Raw genomic sequence first — 13995 nt, forward strand, 5'->3', positions numbered from 1 at the left:
TGGCCAGCATTTATTGCCCATCCCTAATTTCCCTCGAGAGGGTGGTAGTAGTGAACTGCTTTCAACCACTGAAGTTCCATGTGGTGACTTTTTTGTTGTGGTTTGATACACCCCAGTAGCTCGCTAGTCTCATTTCAGAGAGCAGTTAGGAGTCAACCACATTGGTACAGGACTGGAGTCACATATAAATTGGTTTCCTTCCCTGAAGGGAGAAGTTGGGTTTTTATGACAATCTGATAACTTCACACTCACCATTACTGATACCAGGTTTTTCCTCCAGATTTTGTTTATAATCAATTTAATTTAATTTCTCAAACTGCTATGGTGAGGTTTGAACTCATGCTCTGAGAATTATTAGTCCAGGCCTTGGCATTAATGGCCCAGTAACTGGACTTCCAAAAGGCATTTGATGAAGTGCCATATAATAGGCTTGCCAGCAAAGTTGAAGCCCATGGAATAAAGTGGGACAGTGGCAGCATGGATACAAAATTGGCTAAGTGACAGGACACAGAGAGTAGTGGTGAACAGTTGGTTTCCGGACTGGAGGAAGGTATATAGTGGTGTTCCCTAGGGGTCGGTACTAGGACCACTGCTTTGATATATATTAATGACTTGGACTTGGATGTACAGGACACAATTTCAGAATTTGCAGTTGACTCAGAACTTGGAAGTATAGTTGTTGCGTATGCAATAACTCAATAGGCTTAGTACCGTGAACTCAATCAGGTGCGACCTGACTCTATTTTATTAGCTCTCAAAGTGAGGGTTAAACATGGAGGCTTTCTTTATATACAAGGGCTGCACGTGTGTGTCTGTGGCACAGTGACCCCCAACGGTTGCTTCTCCTGGTGGCAGGTAAACCCAGGCATACATTACAATAGTGAATAGTGAGGAGGATAGTGATAGGCTTCAAGAAGACATAGACAGGCTGGTGAAACAGGCAGACACTGGCAGATTAAATCTAATGCAGAAAAGTGCAAAGTGATTTTAGTAATAAGAAGAAGAAAAGGCAGTACAATCCTAAAGGAGGTGCATGAACAGAGAGACCTGATGGTATATGTGCACAAATCGTTGAAGGTGGCAGCGCAGGTTGAGAAAGCAGTTAAAAAAGCATACGGGATCCTGCGCTTCATGAATAGAGGCATATAGAGTACAAAAGCAAGGAAGTTATGATGAATCTTTATAAAACACTGGTTTGGCCTCAGTTAGAATATTATGTCCAATTCTGGGCACCACACTTTAGGAAGGATGTGAAGGCCTTAGAGAGGGTGCGTAATAGATTTACGAGAATCACTCCAGGGATGAGGGACTTCAGTTACTTGGAGAGACTGGAGAAGCTGGGCTTGTTCTCCTTGGAGCAGAGAAGATTGAGAGGAGATTTGATCGAGGTGTTCAAAATCATGAGGGGTCTGGACAGAGTAGATCGCGAGAAACTGTTCCCATTGGTGGAAGGGTCGAGAACCAGAGGACACAGATTTAAGGCGATTGGCAGAAGAACCAAAGATGACAGGAGGAATTTTTTTTTACGCAGCGAGTGGTTAGGATCTGGAATACGCTGCCGGAGAGGGTGGTGGAGGCAGATTTAATCGTGGCTTTCAAAAGGAAATTGGGGGGGGATAAGTACCTGAAAGAAAAAAAATTGCAGGGCTACGGGGAAAGGGCGGGGGAGTGGGACTAGCTGAAGTGCTCTTGCAGAGAGCTGGCATAGGCTCAATGGGCCGAATGGCCTCGTTCTGTGCTGTAACCATTCTGTGATTCTATGAACATAACCACTATGCTACTGTACCTGAAACTGTGCTCTCATAAGGGGAACTCTTCATTTGTTTCCTGCCTCCCCCCTCCCACCCCCTCTGCCCCAGTGTTGCACACCCAAAGTGTGCTGCATCTATCAGTTACACTGGAATTTCCTGCCCCAGGACATTAATCTAGCCCTCCGATATAGGCCTGCACTAGCAAAAGAGAAAGTAAAATGGAGTGCAGCTCCAAGTCTGAATGGTCTGCAGCTACAGTCCTGGCCCAAGGCTCGAAGATCTGAGGGAGGAGTACTTGAAAACATTTTGCGCTTGCCTTTGGTCTTTACTGCAGCTCACTGTCAGGCAGTTTTCAAGTGTCTGGGAAAGTGGGGAGGTTTTAACACAACCGAGTGGCTTGCTAGGCCATTTCAGAGCGCAGTTAAGAGTCAACCAGATTGCTTTGGGTCTGGAGTCACATATCAACCAGACCAGGTAAGGACAGCAGATTTCCTACTCTAAAATCATTAGTGAATCAGATGGGTTTTTAACGACAATCATTAAAACCATTACTGATGCTAGCTTTTTATTCCAGATTGATTCAATTAATTGGCACAAGCCTTCTGCCAGCTTCTTGGGGCACCCTGCATCAGGACATCCTATGGAAAAAAGAGACCGAAGACCTCATCATCACGTGAGCCCATTGCAGGCACACACCCAATTCCATTCCCCTAACCGCGGGCAAGCCCTGGAAATCCCTGGACAATGTCGAGGGGATGCAGAAAACTGGACCCTTCATTTTTTGGGCTGTAGATTCCAAATCTCTGCTTCTGATTACCGTGTTCCATTCTTCCCAACACTCTCCGTGGATGCCCGTCAGTACCGCAGATTCCTCAGAACCTCCGTTTACAAGGCTTCATCACCATTCTCCTCTGATGAAGCTGATGTCCTTGCCTCCTCTTCCTTCTCCTTTCTGCTTTCATCTCTGTATTTTAGAAGTTTCGATTTTAACACATTTATAAAGAGTCAGTGGTCAGGTATCTTATATAATAAGCCTTTTGCAACTTGATGTTATTTTACCGTTGACCTTATGCCTAAAGCAAGCTAAAGAAATGCTTTGACCTAATTTGACACTACGTAGGAAAAACTTTGGATTTAAAGAGAGGAAGATAAAGGAAAGCTGTCTACAAGCCTGCAATGAAGGCCATTGCTTGGCCTGAGGGGCTATCAGTACATATTAGCAAAGTTGAAGTCTCCCACTGTCTTGACGGCCTCCTACTAAACAAAAACAGGATTCAATGATACTTAATGTCTGTAAGAGCCTGATTCGTTCAACATCATCATCACTTATCATCATCATAGGCAGCCCCTCGGAATCGAGGAAGACTTGCTTCCTCTCTTAAAATGAGTCCTTAGCTGGCTGAACAGTCCAATAGAAGAACCACAGTCACTGTCACAGGTGGGACAGATAGTCGTTGAGGGAAACGGTGGATGGAACTGATTTGCTGCACGCTCTTTCTGCTGCCTGCGCTTGATTTCTGCATGCACTCGGCGATGAGACTTGAGGTGCTCAGCGCCCTCCTGGATGCACTTCTTCCATTTAGGGCGGTCTTTGGCATGGGGCATCACTTAGCATTGCTTTAAAACCCTCTACCCTGCCCCCTCACCTCCAACAAGTGTGAGGAACTCAAGGACTTCTTGGTCACTGCGATTGTGATTTTCCATTCAGCTGCAGCCCCCTTTTCCTTTTACCCATCCCACCAGATCCCACCCCACCCCACCCCACACCCAAGTCACCCTCTTTGCCCAATCCCGTTAAGTTTCTTTCTCTAGTTTCTCTCCTATCTATCCTCATCCCTTTCCAAGCTCAGCTTTTCCATGAGACGCACCTCCTCCTCATGAAACCATTCGCACTAAAGCCCCACCAGAAACAGTAACGGAAGAATATCCATGATAGTTTTTAAAAAGGGAAGTGTAATGTATTTGCTTCATGGGTTCTTTGTTTACGAATTCATAGCAACACATTGCTATTAAGAACTAGTTGGTTTATTAGCAAAGGTTTCACACTTCACATTACCAGTTCATCCACCAGGCTCACAACCATCTGCCTCATCGTGGATTCCCTGAACCCAACTGGCTGGGGTTTTATTAAGGCTTGTGAACCTCACGTAACTGGCTAAACCACTCCCAACTCAACAGCTCTATACTCACAGGTGCATACATTACAAGAAGTGGATAAATATTTGAAGAAAGCATTTTAAAAAGGTAAAGAGAAAGGCCAGGGGTGTGAGTTTAAGTGGACAAGTTCTTGGAGAGCAGGAAGAATTGTGAGGGGCCGAATGGCCTCCTTCTGTGCTGTAAAGTTCGATGATTCAACATTCCCAATAATTGTTTTTTGCCAATAAAAGACCACAGCTGTTGAGTTTGGATGTAACCAATCTGCTATTAGAGGGAATTTGAAGTCCATTCCCTAGGGTCTAGTGGAATCAATATCTTGCTCACACATCTATCACTAATGTTTTTTTTAAATACATGGTTAACAGGCATCCCAAAGGTGCAGAGGTGAAGTTTCTATCTCTTAACCATACAGACCAGAAAGGCAACAATTTTGATCCACAATCTGTACTGAGTAAGACCTCAGCTTGGGCACCTCATGGGTGCTACAACTGCCACAGTATCCCTGGACTACAGAAGAGAAAATTGACTAGTACCCCCATTCCTTTGTTACCTCTAGACTTGACTATTCCAACACACTCCTGACTGGCCTCCCACATTCTACCCTACATAAACTTGCCATCATCCAAAACTCGGCTGCCCATGTCCGGACTCGTATCAAGTCCCACTCACCCATCAGCCCTGTACTCGCTCACCCACATTGGCTCCCGGTTAAGCAACGCCTCGATTTCAAAATTCTCATCCTTGTTTTCAAATCCCTCCATGCCGTCACCCCTCCCTATCTCTGTAATCTTCTCCAGCCCCACAACCCCCCGAGATGTCTGCACTCCTCTGATTCTGCCCTCTTGAGCATCCCTGATTATAATCGCTGAACCATTGTTGACCGTGCCTTCTGTTGCCTAGGCCCTGAGCACTGGAACTCACTGCCTAAGCCTCTCCACCTCTCTACCTCTCTTTCCTCATTCAAGTCATTCCTTAAAACCTATCTCTTTGACCAAGCTTTTGGTCACGTGACCTAATTTGCCTTATGTGGCTCGGTGTCAAAACTTTTGTCCCGTGAAGCACCTTTGGATGTTTCACTACATTAAAGGCGCTATATAAATACAAGTTGTTATTATTTTGTTGTTGTATTCCTGGTTGCTATCAGACCACCCCCTAACAGAATATATGTAGGTACATAGTCATCAGATGAGAATATACTGAGTGTGGCTGCAATGTCATTCCCAGTTTGATAATCCACCAGCACTTGCTGTCTGTGCCCACATCTGAAGAATGGCCACCTAGCGGAAGAATGGCCACCTGGCAAGTGATGAATACCACTGAAAGAAGCTTACCTCAGTGACAAGAAAGACAAGAACACTGGGGAGATCATTTCTCAAATAAAATGGGTTAGACAAGCTGAAATTTGGCATGATTTTTTTACATTAGTCACAGAATGCTAAAGATTTAAAGACCATCACAAGCCATTGTTCAATATGGTACTTGTAGATTATGCAATCGAAGCAGCCATTGAATTTTACTTGGTTTTCAGTGGCCCCTTCAATGGTTGGCATTTTGCCACTTGGCATAGATAGAAAGGAGGATTGGCAAGGAAGATTGTATTGGAAAGTCTGTGTAAAAATGTTCAGCTGGGAGGGCAGAAAAATGGCCTGTGCAGTAATTGTTGACTGTTTCATCACATCTTTGTTAAGCCAATCACTCTTGTTTGTGTTAGGAGTACATTGGAGTCTCCAGTAGGGATGTAGGGGATGGGCGTACAATAATAGAATCCAGTAATAACTCCACCGTGAATGGGATTCAGTTTCATTAGACTTCATTAGAAGATCCACAATGATTTAACAGGTTTTAGACCAACCTGCTGTAATTCCAATAATAATTCTAATTACAATTCTTCCTCTTCTTCTTTAACAGTAGCTTCACTGTAGGACAGAGTATAAATCAAGAAATAATGGAGGTTTGTAAGAAAGGTACAACAATAATCGTGGGCGATTTTAATCTTCATATAGATTGGACAAATAAAATTGGCAACACTAGTCTTAAGGATAAGTTCATAGAGTGTATTTGGGATGGTTTCTTAGAATAATACATTGTAGAACCAACAGGGAGCAGGCCACTTTAGATTTGGTAATGTGAAATAAGGATTAATGAATGATCTCATTGTAAAGGATCCTCTAGGGAAGAGTGGTCATAGCATGTTAGAATTTCAAATTCTAAGAAATTTGGGCCTCAAGCTAGTGTCCTGAACTTAAATAAAGACAATTACAAAGGTATGAAGACAGTGATGGCTAAGTGGACTGGGAAAATAGATTATAGGGTTAAAAGGTAGATAAGCAGTGGCAGACATTTAAGGAGATATTCATAACTCTCAGCAAAGATATATTCCAGTGAGAAAGAAAGATTCTAAGAGAAGGATGAACCATCCATGACTAACTAAGGAAGTTAAGGATGGTATCAGATTGAAAACAAAGGCATACAATGCTGCAAAGACTAGTGGTAGGACAGAGGATTGGGAAATTTTTAGAAACCAGCAAAGGGCGACTAAACAAATGATGAAGAGGGAGAAGATAGATTATGAGAGTAAACTGGCAAGAAATATAAAAACAGACAGTAAGAGCTTCTACAGGTATATAAACAGGAATAGTGTAGCTAAAGTAAACGTTGGTCCCTTAGAGGATGAGACTGGGGAATTAATAATGAAAAACAGGGAAATGGCAGAGACTTTGAACAAATATTTTGTATCGGTCTTCAGGTAGAAGACTCTAAAAGCATCCCAATAATAATACATAATCAAGGGGCAATAGGTAGGGAGGGACTTAAAACAATCACTACCACTAGAGAAAAAATACTAGGCAAGCTAATAGGACTAAAGGTGGACAAGTCCCCTGGAGCTGATGGCCCATAGTGTAGGGTCTTAAAAGAAGTGGCTGCAGAGATAGTGGATGCATTGGTTGTAATCTACGAAAATTCCCAGGATTCTGGAGAGGTCCCAGCGGATTGGAAAACCACAAATGTAATGCCAACTATTCAACAAAAGGAGGGAGACAGAAAGCAGCAAACTATAGGCCTAACATCTGTCATTGGGAAAATGCTGGAGTCCATTATTAAGGAAGTAGTATCAAGACATTTAGAAAATCATAATACAATCGAGCAGAGTCAGCATGGTTTTATGAAAGGGAAATCATGCTTGACAAATTTCCTAGAGTTCTTTGAGGATGTAACAAGCAGGGTGGGTAAGGGGAACCAGTGGATGTGGTGCATTTGGATTTTCAGAAGGCATTCGATAAAGTGCCATGTAAAAGGTTACTGCACAAGATAAAAGCTCACGGGGTTGGGGTAATTTATTAGCATGAATAGAGGATTGGCTAACTAACAGAAAAAAGAGAGTCGGGATAAATGGGTCATTTTCAGGTTGGCAAACTGTAACTTGTGGGGTGCCACAGGGATCAGTACTGGGGCCTCAACTATTTACAATCTATATTAATGACTTGGATGAAGGGACTGAGTGTAATGTAGCCAAATTTGCTGATGATACAAAGATAGGAGGGAAAGCAAGTTGTGAGGAGGACACAAAGAATCTGCAAATGGATATAGATAGGTTAAGTGAATGGGCAAAAATTTGGCAGATGGAGTATAATATGGGAAAATGTGAGGTTATCCACTTTTGTAGGAAGAATAAAAAAGCAAACTGTTATTTAAATGGAGAGAGACTACAACATGCTGTGGTACAGAGGTCCTTGTACATGAAACACAAAACGTTAGCATGCAGACACAGCAAGTAATTAAGGCAAATGGAATGTTGGCCTTTATTGCAAGGGGGATGGAGTATAAAAGCAGGGAAGTCTTGCTACAACTGTGCAGGGCATTGGTGAGACCACACCTGGAGTACTGCGTACAGTTTTGGTCTCCTTATTTAAGAAACGATATACTTGCATTGGAGGCAGTTTAGAGAAAGTTCACTGGGTTGATTCCTGAGATGAAGGGGTTGTCTTATGAAGAAAGGTTGAGCAGTTTGGGCCTATACTCATTGGAGTTCAGAAGAATGAGAGGTGATCTTATTGAAAAATATAAGATTCTGAGGGGGCTTGACAGGGTAGATGCATAGAGGATGTTTCCCCTCATGGGAGAATCTAGAACTAGGGGGGAATGTTTCAGAATAAGGGGTCGCCCATTTAAAACAGAAGTGAAGGAGGAATTTCTTCAATCTGAGGGTCATGAATCTTTGGAATTCCCTACCTCAGAGAGCTGCGGAGGCTGGGTCATTGAATATATTTAAAGTGGAGATAGATAGATTTTTGAATGATTGGGGAGTGCAGGGTTATGGGGAGCGGGCAGGAAAGTGGAGTTGAGGCCATGATCAGATCAGCCATGATCTTATTGACTGGTGGAGCAGGCTCGAGGGGCCAAATGGCCTACTCCTGCTCCTATTTCTTATGTTCTTACGTAATAGAAGATCAAGCTGGCAGCACACTTGTCGCTGTATCAGAAGGTTGTGGGTTCAAGTCCCACTCCAGAGCTGTGAGCATAAAAATCTAGGCTGACACCCCAGTGCAGTGCTGAGGGAGTGCTGCACTGTTGGAGGTGCTGTCTTTTGGATGAGACGTTAAACCGAGGTCCTGTCTGCTCTTTGAGGTGGATGTAAAAGATCCCATTGCAATATTTTGAAGAGCAGAGGAGTTTTCCCCAGTGTCCTGGACAATATTTATCCCTCAATCAACATCACTAAAACAGATTATCTGGTCATTATCACATTTCTGTTTGTGGGAGCTTGCTGTGCACAAATTGGCTGCCGCGTTTCCTACTACAACAGTGACTACACTTCAAAAAGTACTTAATTGGCTGTAAAGTGCTTTTGGATGTCCGGTGGTCATGAAAGGCGCTATATAAATGACGAGGGATAGGAGGAGGTTCATGTGGAACATAAACACCGGCATGGATCAGTTGGGCTGAATGGCCTGTTTCTGTGTTGTACATTCTATGTAATTCTATGCATTAAAAAAGTCCCAGAGGCAGTGAAAATGCCAGTGTCTGAGTGATGACAAATCACTTGACCTACCAGTGACTTTCCAATGACAAAATGTGCACTGCATATCAGCTGAGGACAGAATCCGCTCAGCTATAACATGTTCCCCACATCCTTGATTGAACAGCCTGCCAACACTAACTGACAAGGTTTCCACATGAAGTCTGGGTCTTGAGGAAGATACTGGAGAGCTGCAAATGCCCATGGATGCAAAGGTCACCATCTTCAAATAGAAGGAGTAGCAAAGTCATTCTGCAAGCTCAATAAAAGAATGCTTTGTACAAGACGATCAATGGCTAGCACTGTTCCATTCCCAGTGCCCATCATTACTGACTGGCAGTACATGTGTGCCTCACTACTGCCAACTGGCAATGCATGGGTGTGAAACTGCACTACATTGGATCACCAGTGACAAGTTGATAAAAGTGAGGAGAATCATTGTCTGCGAACAGTGTAGCAGCTTTCTACATTAGTTATAGCAGCATAGAAATTAAAGCGCAGAAGGAAATCATTGGCCCAGTGTCTCCACTCCCTGGCAAAGGAACTTGGTAAAAGGGCCGGGATATTGAAGCTCTTGCAGCCCAAACTCTCAGACTTGTCTATTTTGATCCAGAAGCTCCCATTTTAGTTTAAATGTCATCCCTTTTTCCCCTCTCCCTTATCTTCCTCAAAAGTAATCACCTCCTTTCTCTCCTCAAGGAATTGATGCACAATGGGGTAGCATTGCCCACTGATGCCCTGGCCGACAGCAGTGAGACATGGGATTCGGATTGCTGGTTGGATGCATTCCTGGAGGTTTCATCACGTGACCTCCCTACTTTAGCTGAAGGAGGTAAGAAAACCCGTTAGGGTGGGGGTCGAATGAGCTGATAACACCGCGCACACTCACACGTGTAGAGTGAAGGGGTAAAAGCTTGCTGCTTGTTAAACTCGTGAAACTCCAAACTCCAACAACTGGAGATTGTGTACGTTGAATTCGTGCAACAGAGAGTGTTACTTACCCGACAGGAGTTAACAGCTGCAATTCGTCAGGTAACAGGACTAAATACGGCAGGTGATTTCAGAAATAGCTGATCTTTGGGCACTGGCGGAAGCAGAGGCAATACTTCACTGTACAGACTTTCCACAGATAGTCCCTGTCAGTCAGTCAAAGAGCCAAATCTGAATATACCCATACTATTACTACAACATGCATTTATATTATGCATTTAACATAGTCAAATGTCCCAAGACGCTTCTTTGAGCGTTATGAAATAAAATTTGATACCGTGCCACTTAAGATGATATTAGGGCAGATGAGAGGTTTTAAGGAGCATTTTAAAAGACGGAGAGAGTATTCGAGAGGTTTAGGGAGGGAATTCCAGAGCTTAGTGCCTGAGCAGCAGAAGGAACGGCCGCCAATGGTGGAGCGATTCAAATCAGGGTGCAAAGGAGGCCAGAATTGGGAAAGTGGAGATTGTCTCGGAGTGTTGTAGGGCTGGAGGAGGTTACAGGGATAGGGAGGGGCAGGGCCAGGGAGAAATTTGAAAATGAGGATGAGAATTTTAAAATTGAGTCCTTGCTGGACCGGGAGCCAATGTAGGTCAGTGAGTACACGGGTGATGGGTGAACGGGACTTGGTGCGAGTTAGGATACGGGCAGCAGAGCTTCGGATGAGCTCAAGTTTATGAAGGATGGAAGATGGGAGGCTGGTCAGGAGGGCGTTGGAATAGTGAAGCCGTGGATGCCAAACCCCTTCAAAATAAATAAAGACTTGCATTTATATAGCGCCTTTCACGACCACTGGATGTCTCAAAGCGCTTTACAGCCAATGAAGAACTTTAGGAATGTAGTCACTGTTGTCATGTGGGAAACATGGCAGCCAATTTGCGCACAGCAAGCTCCCACAAACAGCAATGTGATGATGACCAGATAACCTGTGTTTTTGTTATGTTGATTGAGGGATAAATATTAGCCAGGACAACAGGGATAACTCCCCTGCTCTTCTTTGAAATAGCGCCATGGGATCTTTTATGTCCACCTGAAAGAAGAGACAGGGCCTCGGTTTAACGTTTCATCTGAAAAACGAACATCAGCCGAGATTTTTGTGCTTAAGTCCCTGGAGTGGGACTTGAACCCACGACCTTCTGACTCAGAGGAGAGTGTGCTATACCTACTGAGTCACAGCTGACACTAGTAAAGATCTCTATTAGGTCACCTGCTATATCATTCTCTTTTTTGGAGAGAGAAAGTTTTCCACTTTAGGTAAATGAAAAAGGTTTTTAGGAATTTAAATGTTAGGAAACAGGATCTGTCGAAAGCAGACCTTTGTTCCCGAGAGTGAAGGAACAAGAGAAAATACACAGAAAGTCATTCTTGCCACATCATGGGCAGTTGGGCCGAATGGCCTGTTTCTGTGATGTAAATTCTATGTGATTCTGTGTTTTTAAATTGTCTTGTGGGCACAGCTAACTTAAGTTTCTCTTTGAACTTGACAGTAATGTGTAGATTTGGCCTTGGTATGTCTGTGTGTCAGTTCACTTCCTCAATGCTCAAACAGATCCATCTCACTCGCTCTTCACAATCTGGCCCTCCCTCGTATTTGTGTGGTGCAGTCTAATAATGTCACTGCACCAAGAGGGTCCAAAGTTAAGCACTTGATAATAGGATTGCTTATGGCATCAGGAGTACCTCTGGTGGGGGGAGAATATTTACTGACTCGGTGCGCAAGGTTAACAACACAAGGGATCAGGGGAGGGGTAGGAGTTACTTTAAGAAATGCAAACAGAGCCAAAGCAAGTTAATCTTCTCCTGCCAGACAGACCGTGTTTGCAGCTTGTTAACACCTCTCTAAGATGGTAATTAGCTCATTTCACAGTTCAAACTACACTGTCTGACTTTGTGGAGCTGCACGGTTAGTCTGTATGCATGTGTGTGTGTGTTTGTGTGTTTTCCACTTTAGGTAAATGAAAAAGGTTTTTAGGAACTTAAAATGTTATGAAACAGAGTCTGTCGAAAGCAAACCTTTGTTCCCGGGAGTGAAGGAACAAGAGAAAATTATCACTTAACTTTTTTGAAAGCTTCCCTCAATGGTGCGGGAAAGGTATTCATCGAACAGCTGCGATATCCAGAACAGAAAGGGCCCCGCTTTCATTCCCCCGTCTGTGTTGGGTTACCAACTCTCAGTTGGTGGGGTAGTACGGGTGCTACAAGTGGCATCAGCATCTGGCTAGGGAGGGAAGGAGGGGCGCGGAGAGTGGGCTCGGGTCCCACTCCTGATCTCTATCCAATGATCCCTGCTGGCGATGCAGGTGAGGGCACCCTTAGGCTATGCTGCAACGCAACTTTGGTCAATTAGCCTGTTGGCACTCACTGGCAAGGCTCACATGAAGTTTGGCCACTTGGGCAGCAGACTGGTGCCCATGGACCTGAACCTCAGTGAGGGAGTCAATGCCTTAACACCGGGGGTGGGAGCTTTGAAAGGAAAAGCTTATAGTAATCAATGGGATTCAGTAACTAGCAGATGGATTTTCATTATGCCGATGTGTGAAACGTCTTGGGACATGTTTTTCGTTACAGATGCCACATAAAACAAGTTGCTGTTGGACTTACACAACGTAGAGGGAAGGCAAGGGGGAAAACCTTTGATTCTAGAGGTAGACAGTAAACCTAAAGGACCCCTGTGAAGTCTCTGACACTTCCCCAATCCCAAAATCATGTCAGTACACCTGGGGTAGAAGCTATGGAAAGCTGGTTAGATCGTGAATTTACTATTCTTTTGTTACAATAACGGCACCCCCATGGATTGCATCAAGTCTTTGTTGATGCTAACTCACTATCTTCTTACAAGTTCCCCCGAGACAGTTGATTGAGTGCTAATTGAGAACAGGATGAAACTCTTGTCAGAAAGTAAAGGACAGTTAGCTTGGTCTAAACACAATCAAACCAAACCTGTTTTATTTGATTCATCCAGACATCCTCCTGAAGGTAACGCTCCAAGAATCACCATTGATAGTATTGGAGCTTGAGAATGTTAATTGCATACAATTCATTGCTAAATGCATGGTCAACACACTGCCCCTTCAGGGACCTCGTCAAAAGCTGAATGCAGTATCTGCTTTCCACAACCAACTCCCTTTATCTCAGGAAACATTAACACACAAGCCTGCAGGACCAGTGCGCAGAAGTCCCAACCAAATGTGGGGCCCCTATCAAGGGCAGCAAGCCGTGTCCAATGGGAATCCTGCCTGTTAAAACCCCAAGGAATTCACTTCCCTGCTCTTGATCCCATTGAAACAAGAACATAAGAAATAGGAGCAGGAGCAGGAGCAGGCCACGCGGCCCCTCGAGCCTGCTCCACCATTCAATAAGATAATGGCCGATCATCGACCTCACCTCCACTTTCCTGCCCGATCTCCATATCCCTTGATTCCTCTAGAGACCAAACAGCTATCTATCTCAGCCTTGAATATACTCAAAGATTCAGCATCCACAACCCTCTGGGGAAGAGAATTCCAAAGATTCACAACCCTCTGAGTGAAGAAATTCCTCCTTATCTCGGTCTTAAATGGCCTTCCCTTTATCCTGAGACTGTGTCCCCTAGTTTTAGACACTCCAGCCAGGGGCAACAACCTCTCAGCAAGTTACCACCCATCAACACCTGTGAGCCCCAGCACCAGAAAACAACTGCCCAGGCTTCTCTGTTGGGATAGATATTAAGTCGTGGAGGGTGAGATGAATGTTCTTGGTACCCAGGGCCCCGAGAATCCTTCATTCAGTTCTGTTTCTCCCCAAGTTTCTCCAGACTGCATCCTGTTCCTCAACCTGCTCGCAGGAGTTTTCTCAATTTCATTCACAACACTCTTAGAGGTGCTTTTACAGAGCAAGAGTTCAGCAGACATTGGATAGGACAGCCTGAGGATTAGTGCCTGGTTTGTGTTAAGTCCCCCCACTTCCTTCACTCCACCATTGGAGGATGTGCCTTCAACTGTCTAAGCCCTAAACTCAGGAATTAATTCCATAAAACACCCAGCCTCTCCTCCCTCCTTTCAGACTCCCCTTTAAAGTTGCCTCGTCACCGTCCTTCTTTTG

The 13995-nt window shown here is 44.2% G+C and overlaps 1 protein-coding gene across 3 annotated transcripts in view; it reads left to right on the top strand.

The window, feature by feature from the left end:
• tbx21 (T-box transcription factor 21) overlaps nucleotides 1-13995 on the top strand; it is a 119241-nt gene that overhangs the window by 13871 nt on the left and 91375 nt on the right. For 2 of the 3 annotated variants that reach the window (XM_070863978.1, XM_070863977.1), the window contains exon 2: nucleotides 9625-9757. The gene's annotated coding sequence lies outside the window, so the exon portion shown is untranslated. Of the gene's footprint in view, nucleotides 1-2393; nucleotides 2425-9624; nucleotides 9758-13995 lie in introns of those variants that run through there. The other variant, XM_070863979.1, reaches the window with a different exon arrangement.

The sequence above is a fragment of the Pristiophorus japonicus genome, chromosome 21, assembly GCF_044704955.1.
Source record: "Pristiophorus japonicus isolate sPriJap1 chromosome 21, sPriJap1.hap1, whole genome shotgun sequence".
In the NCBI taxonomy this organism is placed as follows: Eukaryota; Metazoa; Chordata; class Chondrichthyes; family Pristiophoridae; genus Pristiophorus; species Pristiophorus japonicus.